Source organism: Herpailurus yagouaroundi, unplaced genomic scaffold (genome assembly GCF_014898765.1).
Source record: "Herpailurus yagouaroundi ecotype Mexico unplaced genomic scaffold, PumYag 213, whole genome shotgun sequence".
NCBI classification, from domain to species: domain Eukaryota; kingdom Metazoa; phylum Chordata; class Mammalia; order Carnivora; family Felidae; genus Herpailurus; species Herpailurus yagouaroundi.
The window spans coordinates 9,500,670-9,508,961 of record NW_024412444.1 but is presented as its reverse complement, the minus strand read 5'-3'; the positions used below and the strand labels follow the sequence as shown (position 1 = coordinate 9,508,961).

Below are 8,292 nucleotides of genomic sequence, written 5' to 3'. Positions count from 1 at the left end.
TGACAGAAACAATAAATGGGCAATTTTGAAACTCTTTGTCAGAGTTGTACTTTGGGGACAAACTCTGCCATAAATACTGATTTCTAGTCCCCCCTCCATGTACCCACCATTTTCAGATATGATGCCCCCCCCATCCCTGACCACCACATAGTCATCAACTTATCTTGCCAACATTGTGGCAGTGAGTGATGTGCGGCTGCTTGCCTATCTGCTCTGTAGTACTTACACTACAAGGAACCAAACATGATGTATACCTCACGGCGTACATTCGTCTCTAATTTAGTGCCCACATATCTGTAATAGTTGTATTGAACTGAAGCTGAGAAAAATCACCCTTGCCACCCTCCATTTTTAGGGAGTCTGTGATAGGTTGGAGGATTACCCTATCGATCACTAGTCAGGAATGATTACCTCTCACCCTCCTCTGCCTCATCAATAAATGGCCCCAAATTTCAATTCCAGGAGACACATTCAAAACAGGAATGTCTGGAGCTGTGAACAGAATTATAAATACAACAGAATCTAAAAGAAAGCATTCATACCCAACAGACAGATTATAGGATATGCCACACCCTGTAAAGGATTTAGACTTTTAAGAGTATTAACACTTTTTCCATGGAAGATTGTTCCTTTCATGGAAATTATAATTCCTGTTATTTCTTGATACTGACAATGAAAATTACATATATTTTCTTCAGACTAAGAAAATACATATATTTCCTTAGTATTTTAACTAAGTAGTGAAATAAGGCAGCAAGTAGTTCTAAATGGGCTTCAAAGAGACTTTTTAGATCTGGATGTCTTTACGAAGAGATTCTTGGTGCTTTGTTTAAAATGCCCCAACTCTAGAGCTGAACCTGGTCCAGATGGCCTGAAATACCATCAACCCCTTAATAGCAAGGCCAATTTGGCATGAAAAACTGGTAGTAAAGAACACTTTAAAAAACAGTAAAAATCTATACTACAGGTATTATAGCAAGACCAACAGATGTGAAATTAAGGGGGAAGGAGGCAGAAAATCCATGCAACATGGATGCTTCTCATCTGAACTAAAGACACTGGTATGAGTCAGTGTTTTTAAGCTGTGTTTGGTAGATTGCTGGCTTCACAGAATCTTAATATGAATTATGTTAAAAATAATGAAAAGAGCTCTGTAGTAAGATAAAGTAAGAGTCTCTGAGCTAACAAAGCCAAAAAGATTGTCTTATTGTAGGAATTCTCGATGTTTTTAATTTGCTAAACGGTCTCGTCAATATACAAGGGTGAAGGGCGAACATAATACAGAACACTTCCCAAACTTGTTGCAACTTAGAAAGATTTCCTGAGAAACATTTCAAGGGATTCGAGTTTCGGGACCCTTGGGGGAAGCTTCTGTCTTGGTTCTGGGGGAATGTTTGGAGGCATCAGTGGTGAGCCAGGCAGTGTGTGGCCCACAGCATCGTGGCTGCATTGAAGCGCTCAGTGGTCTAGGACCCAAGGCCATCTGGGCTGGCACTGGGGGAAACCATCACTTTCCCCTTTCCTCCTGAGGCTCCTTTATGAAGTTCAGAAATCAATCCACAGTGATTCAGCAGGAGGAAGCATAGGCTACAGCTCCAAAATATCAGGTTAATTTGTTTGTGTTCTTTGAAGTTTGAGATCTTTGAAGTTCTGTTTTCCCTTGAGAGGTGAAGATGAGAAAAACAAATGTCAAATGTCTTCATACGCTGTGAAAAGAAAGTGCAATTAACAACCAGTGTTCCCCAAATGCCTTAGCTAGGGTGCTGGGGCAGAAGTGTCTACAAACTTGGACTCCGCCGGGGTTTTCCTGGGGCGATATGCCCCTGGGATCCAGGAATGCTAGAATCCTGCTTTGCCAGTCACTTTCCCCCTGCCCTCCCCTGTGAGGTTCTGGAAAGGATTATTTACCCAAGGAACAAGAACATGCTCGAAGCTATCACTTTATCTATAGCTGTTTGACTGTTGAGCTCTGACAAAGACTTTGGATCCAAGTGGGACCTTGTGGTTCTATTTTTCCTTCACAACTTTAAATCCCAGTATCTACTGTTGTCCCACTACCAGGAACAGAAGTTGAGGAGGAAGGGGCAGCAAAATGGCTAGAGAATAAGCCTGAGTCAGTGTACCCACCAGCTGCCAGCCTGGAGAAGAAGGAAAAGCAAGAGGGAAGGTTGACAGGTCAGCATCAAGCCTCTAAAAAATAGGCCCTGACAACAAGCCTAGTTCCATCAGATGAAATAACTAAGAGGTGGGTTGTCTTAGTCTGTTTTGGCTGCTCTAACATAATACTACACCTTGGGTAGCTTTAAACAACAAAAAAATCTATTTCTCACAGTTCTAAGTGCTGGAAATCTGAGTTCAGGGTTCCTGCATGGTTGATTCTGATAAGAGTCCTCCTCTGGGTCACAGACTGCTGACTTCTTGCTGTGTCCTCATGTGGAGGAAGAAGCAAGGAAACTCTCTTGGGTCTTTTTTATAAGGGCACTAGTCTCATTCCTAAGGACTCTGCCCTTATGACCTAATCCCCTCCCAAAAGCCCTGCCTCCTAATACCATCACTCTGGGGATTAGGGTTCGAACATATGAATTTAGGAGGGAGGGGGGCACAATCATTCAAAAATCATTCAAACCATACCACATTTGGTCCTGTGATGATGAAGAGGGAGAGGATTGGGAGTTGGCAGATTTTGCCCTGGTCATTGCCTGCTTGCTTGGATAAGTCGAGGCCTGACTCCAGAGCTGACTTCTCCTTTTCATGCAAGCCCCTGAAGCCCCAGCAGGGCCAAGCCACATTCGAACAGTGACCACTACTGCTCACGTTGATCACTAGCCCCATTTGTCTGGAAGAAGGGTCCCTGCATCAAGACTGGGAGATGAGAGGAGATGGGGCTGGGGCCACTCACATCTTCTTTGATTACTGAATGAACCCACATAGATATGCCTCCTGTCCTTTAAAAGGAACTGCATATGCAATTTGATTGAGCCCCATCAAAGGGTCAGAGATTAGCATGAGCCATTTTCCCCACTCCTTTCCTTCTCTGGCTAACTCGAACCCCATCTGGAAGAGCTGGTTTTCTATTTCTGAGCCTGGTTTGATTCTTTTCCCAACCCTGGGATCATAGACTCTGTACTGAATAGCATTCTAAAAGGTCAGCTGACCTATATATGCATCCTCAGGCACCTTGAGAATTCCCCAGAGATACAGACCTCTTCTATTTTTTGAAAAAAATCCTGTTAAGAAATACTTTTTTCAAAAAAAATTTTTATTTTATTTTTGAGAGAGAGACGGAGAGAGAGGCAGAGCATGAGCAGGGTAGGGGCAGAGAAAGAGGGAGATACAGAACCCAAAGCAGGCTCCAGGTTCTGAGCTGTCACCACACAGCCTGACATGGAGATCGAACCCACAAACCATGAAATCATGACCTGACTTGAAGTCGGACACATAACTGATTGAGCCACCTAGGCGCCCCAAGAAATACTTTCTTTTATCTAACCTCCTGCTTTTGCATTGCTCTTTGTGGAGACAGAAAACGCCTGGGTATATCTGCAGTTAAGCCTTCTGTATTCTTAAGGATTCTTGGTCTTACTTTCTGTGGGCTAAAAAATCCAGTCTTAACCTCTTTTTCCAAGTCTTATTTTCCTTCCTTTTCACCATATTGTAAGTGTTCCAAGAAAAAATTCCCTCAAATTTGTTAGAATCATCTGGAGACCTTTTTAAACATACCAAATCACACATCACTCTCCAGACTTCCTGAATAAGAATTACAGGGGCAGGAGTGGTTTGGGGTTTGGGAAGGGCTTGCCATTCTGAAACAGGACCAATAAATTACTGGGATCGTTTTGAAGTGCATACCTAGCTTAGAGTTCTCCCTTTCTTAGGGGATGGTGGCGACCCTGCCCTTCAGAGGTGGGTCTCTGGCATCTAGGTTAGCACGAACATCAGGGATGCAGGGACATCTCATCCAGACAATGCCAAACAGAGTCTTTCTCCCAGAATTTGGAAATGGAACTTAGAGACAGGAGGTCAGTTTCTGAGGGTGACTAGAAGTATGACATGACAAAAATGGAGACACCAAATTATGACATGAAGATAGGGAGCAGCAGAGAGAGATGGTGCACAGGGAGGAGGTAAAGAAGAAAGCAAAACATTGTAATGACCCTTTAGGCTCTGGTTCCAGTCTCCGATTTTGTGCCCTGGAGTTCCATGAGACAGAGATGTCCTATGCAATGAAATTCTCTCTTTGCCTACCCTTGTTAAAACAGATTTTCATTACCAGACACCCAAAAGGGCCCCACCAAATACAGAACTGACAGCAGAACTGGGAGAGGTGATAAGCTCACAGCCTATGTCTTCTCTTCCTGTTGACTCACTATGGAAGTCTATTTTGCTTTCTTGAGAGGAAACATGTCTCCTTGACTTCTAAAGAATATTTAATTTTCTGCCTAGACAATTTTAACACACCTCAAATGCTGAATGACCTGCCATGGAAAAGCTTCCAAACTGTCCTCATAGAAGAAAATAAACCTTGCTAGTTTTTACTAATGGATGCATTCAACCAACAGCATGTAAAGTCAGTACTATTATTGGCCCATTTTACATGTGAGGAAACTAAGGCATAGGAAAGGTAAATAACTTTCCTTAGGTGACAGAGCTGGTAAACTGTTGAGCCAAGACTTGAAGCCAGATTTAACTACAGAGTCCAAGATTCCAGCCACTTTGCTATACCTGCATTGAAACCAAAATTCAATGGTTGAAAGCAAAACTCTTAATGCTACCTAGGAAGTAATGTGCAAATACTCATTTCTTTATCAAGAGAGCTGTCCAGTTTGGACTCTACAGCAAATAGCAAGCAAGGTGGATTAGAGGCAGTTTTCATAGATGAGTCAGGACTTGACCTGAGGTCAGAGAGAGGTAGAGAAGGAGGATGTTGCCATCTTGTCACCCATTTCCTCCTCTAAACAGATCTCTTATTTTCTTCAGATATCCACTCTGTCCCAAAGTGGCCTATGTGCTAGGGGAGGCTGGCTTCCAGGAAAAGACTTTATTTTTCTAAACCCACCCCCCTTACCAGTAGTTGAGCATGTGACCCAACTTGGACCAATGAGATGCAAGGAGACACTTTCTGGGGAGCTTAAGAGACAGCTTGGTTTTAAAGACAGAGCTGGAGCCACCAGATCAAATCAACCCCAAGTTCTAGCTGACATCCAGACTTTAAGTAATGTTTGTCAGGTTTGACACTATTTTAAGCAAGTTTGAGGTAGATTTTCTGGTACTTGTATAGAAACACTTCCAATTCAGAATTTTCTTTGGAACATTTAGGAACAGAAGCCCAGAGATGTGAATAAACAGCACATTGGTTAAAAAAAATAATAATAATAACAATGCAGAGCCTAGAGAGATAACATTTCGTTTTCCCCCAAGTGCTTTGTCCTTGGAAACCCAACCATTCCATCCTTTTATTGCCCACTCACTTTTCAGCAGATGTATTTCTTCTTCATTTTGTGTAATTCGATTCATTCTCAGATGTTTGTTCATCTGACCTTCCAGTTGGTATGGTAACAGCCTGCCTGAACTGTGGCGTTTATCATTCACTGCAAGTTCTTGTCAAATCAGTAAGAATTAGGTTTGCCTTCTTTCAAGTAGTCCAGGGGACTAAGTCATTAAGGAGGAAAGGTGGCCCTGTCCCCCCACAAGGGTCAATGCTTGAAATTCTCCTGTTAAAACTCCACCACTTTCCTGTGCTCACATTGATTGAGGTGGTTCCTTCCTTTCTGTGGAGCTCTTGTGTCATAGCCATAGAAGGCAACATTTATTTCCACTCTCCACCCCTGTCATGTTACATTAATAACAGGACACAAATTGAGTGGGCAGTTAGTCGATGGATTTGTAAAAGCCACATTAAAAAATACTGGGAAGGAATAAAGGGTAATATCTCAGAATAAGAATCAATCATTTAAAATAATATGTACAAAGGTTAACTATGCACTTATAACTCAATTAAAAAGTTCTTGACACCCTGGAGGGTAAAACATTGAGTAGGAGCATGGCTTAAATCCACTGGACACCTACTGCGTGCTGGGCACTATATGAAGCCCGTCAGGCATGTTACTTCATTCAATCTTCACAATGACCCTAGGAAATAGCTATGATTCTCTCCATTTTAGGGAGAAAATGACTAACTTTTCCAAGGTCTCACAGCTGACATCTGGGGGTGGGGTTTAGGATTTGAATGGGGACTTATAGGACCATTTTATTTGCACTACACTGTGCTTCCTTGAACAAAAGCACAGTGATTATGGGGGCAGACTTGCCTATGAGAATGGTAAAATCTGGCCCTGCCATCCATTCATTGTATGTCTTTTGCCAAATTACCTAACCTTTCTGTGCATCTGTTTCCCCATTTATAGAATAAGGATAATCCTAGTAGTAGCCTCTAGTGCAGTCCTCAGAATTAAATGAGTGTACATAAAACACTTTGCACAATGCATAAGCATAATAAACTCTCAAATGACGGCTGTTTTTAATAATATAGTGACTGCCTGGTAAGTGCTGTCCACTAGTACTTTCTGTGATGATGGAAATGTTCTAGATATGCATTGTTTAATGCTGCAGTCTCTAGCCTCATGTGACTTTTGAGAACTTAAAATGTAGCTAGTGTAACTGAGGAACAGAATCTTTTATTACATTTCATTTTAATTAATTACAGTTTACATTTAAACAGCCACATGTGCCTAGTGGCTTCCATATTGCACAGCACAGGTATAGAATGTGCCAGATACAGTATGTATGAAAAAGAATAAGATGGGATTCCTGTGGTTTAATGGAGGAACAAGCTGACAAGCAGATGATTAGTAGGCATGGTGATAAGTACTGTAGAGCAGCAGCCATAGACAAAATGCTATGGAGATACCAAGAGCAAGGGACTAATTTGTGCCTGGGGATCAGGGAGAGATTGTGAGAGGCAATGATGGTTGAGCTAGGCTTTGAAGGGTGAGTAAAGATTCACTTTATTCATTCAGCAGATATGTGCTGACAGCCTCCTCTGGGCCAAGCACCAGGTTTGAGAGACTGTACAACTGTCAAATGAGAGGTAAAGGTAAGGGTACAAAGGAGACAACTGTGTGGGTTAGACTCTTTGAGGAGGTCTTGAACTTGACCTTCTACCTCAAGGTAGAACTTGAACCATCCCTTGAATCACAGATAGGATTTGGATGATGCCGGGAGCTAAGGGAGCGCATCCCAGGTAAGAAGAACAGCATGAGTACAGAGGGGACGGTGGGGCGAGTACCACCACTAGAGCAGCCTAACTGAGAGAACACGACTGGAGGGCAGCTATGGTGAGGTCCTATGGGGGATGCGGGATAAGCGGGGCAGGATATGAAGTGGGCTATGAATGGTGGTTGATGAGCTCTTACCTTTATGCCACTGGAGATTTGGGAGTCACATGTGATAAGTCGTATGAAGTTGTCTGACAGATGGACTCCAAGCGCTTCTGAAAAACAGAGGCAGAAGCTTCATTTGGGAAGTTCCCCCACCTGCTCACAACCGCCACCCCCAGAAAGGCGGTGTTCAGTTTCATGGTATTCTGGCTGCCTGCATCCATTCCCTTCCATTGCCTCCCTCGTCTCCCCCCATGTCCCTTTTGGGGGGTGGGGGGTTCTGGGCCAAGTGGTCTCTCCAGGGTGTACTTCCATCTGCAGGGAGAATCAGGCACTGCCCCTGGACTTGAGCATTTGGTGTCCTGGAGGGGACAGTGGGAGGTCAGAACATTGCTGTTTTGCATCGTGGCAAGAGCAGTAATGCACAGGCAGCATGTCCTCACTACACAGTGGCAGCAGGGCTGCGGCCCTGGCTGTTCTGGGTCTGACTCTCCAGCTTCCTGCAATTCCTGCAAAGCTTCTGCAACACTTCCACTGAGTCTCTTTTCACTTCAGATTGTCAGAATCAGGGTAGGTTGCTTAAGGCCAAGAACCTTGGTTGACCCATTTTAATAATAATGCAAACTCCTGCAAGTGGAAATGCTTGGTAGTGGCCCCTGCTCTGCCCTAACCTGTCACCTCCGGAAAGTCCTCCACCCCTGGGCCTCATTCTCTTGTCTCCCTAACGAGGGACCCACACTGGTACTTCTGTTTAATTTTTTAATTTAATTTTTAGGTTTTTTTTTTTAATTTACATCTAAATTAGTTAGCATCTAGTGCAACAATGATTTCAGGAGTAGATTCCTTAGTGCCCCTTACCCATTTAGCCCATCCCCCCTCCTACACCCCCTCCAGTAACCCTCTGTTTGTTCTCCAT

General features: G+C 43.4%; 1 long non-coding RNA gene across 1 annotated transcript in view; it reads right to left on the bottom strand.

Annotated features, from left to right (window-relative positions):
- Positions 1-213: 213 nt before the first annotated feature.
- The window catches only part of LOC121016900 (uncharacterized), a 10,824-nt gene continuing 2,745 nt past the window's right edge, over positions 214-8,292 (bottom strand). The window contains exons 2-3 of the long non-coding RNA XR_005784518.1: positions 7,413-7,489; positions 214-1,706 (exon numbers count right to left, since the gene is read on the bottom strand). This is a non-coding gene — a long non-coding RNA (uncharacterized LOC121016900). The remainder of the gene's footprint in view (positions 1,707-7,412; positions 7,490-8,292) is intronic.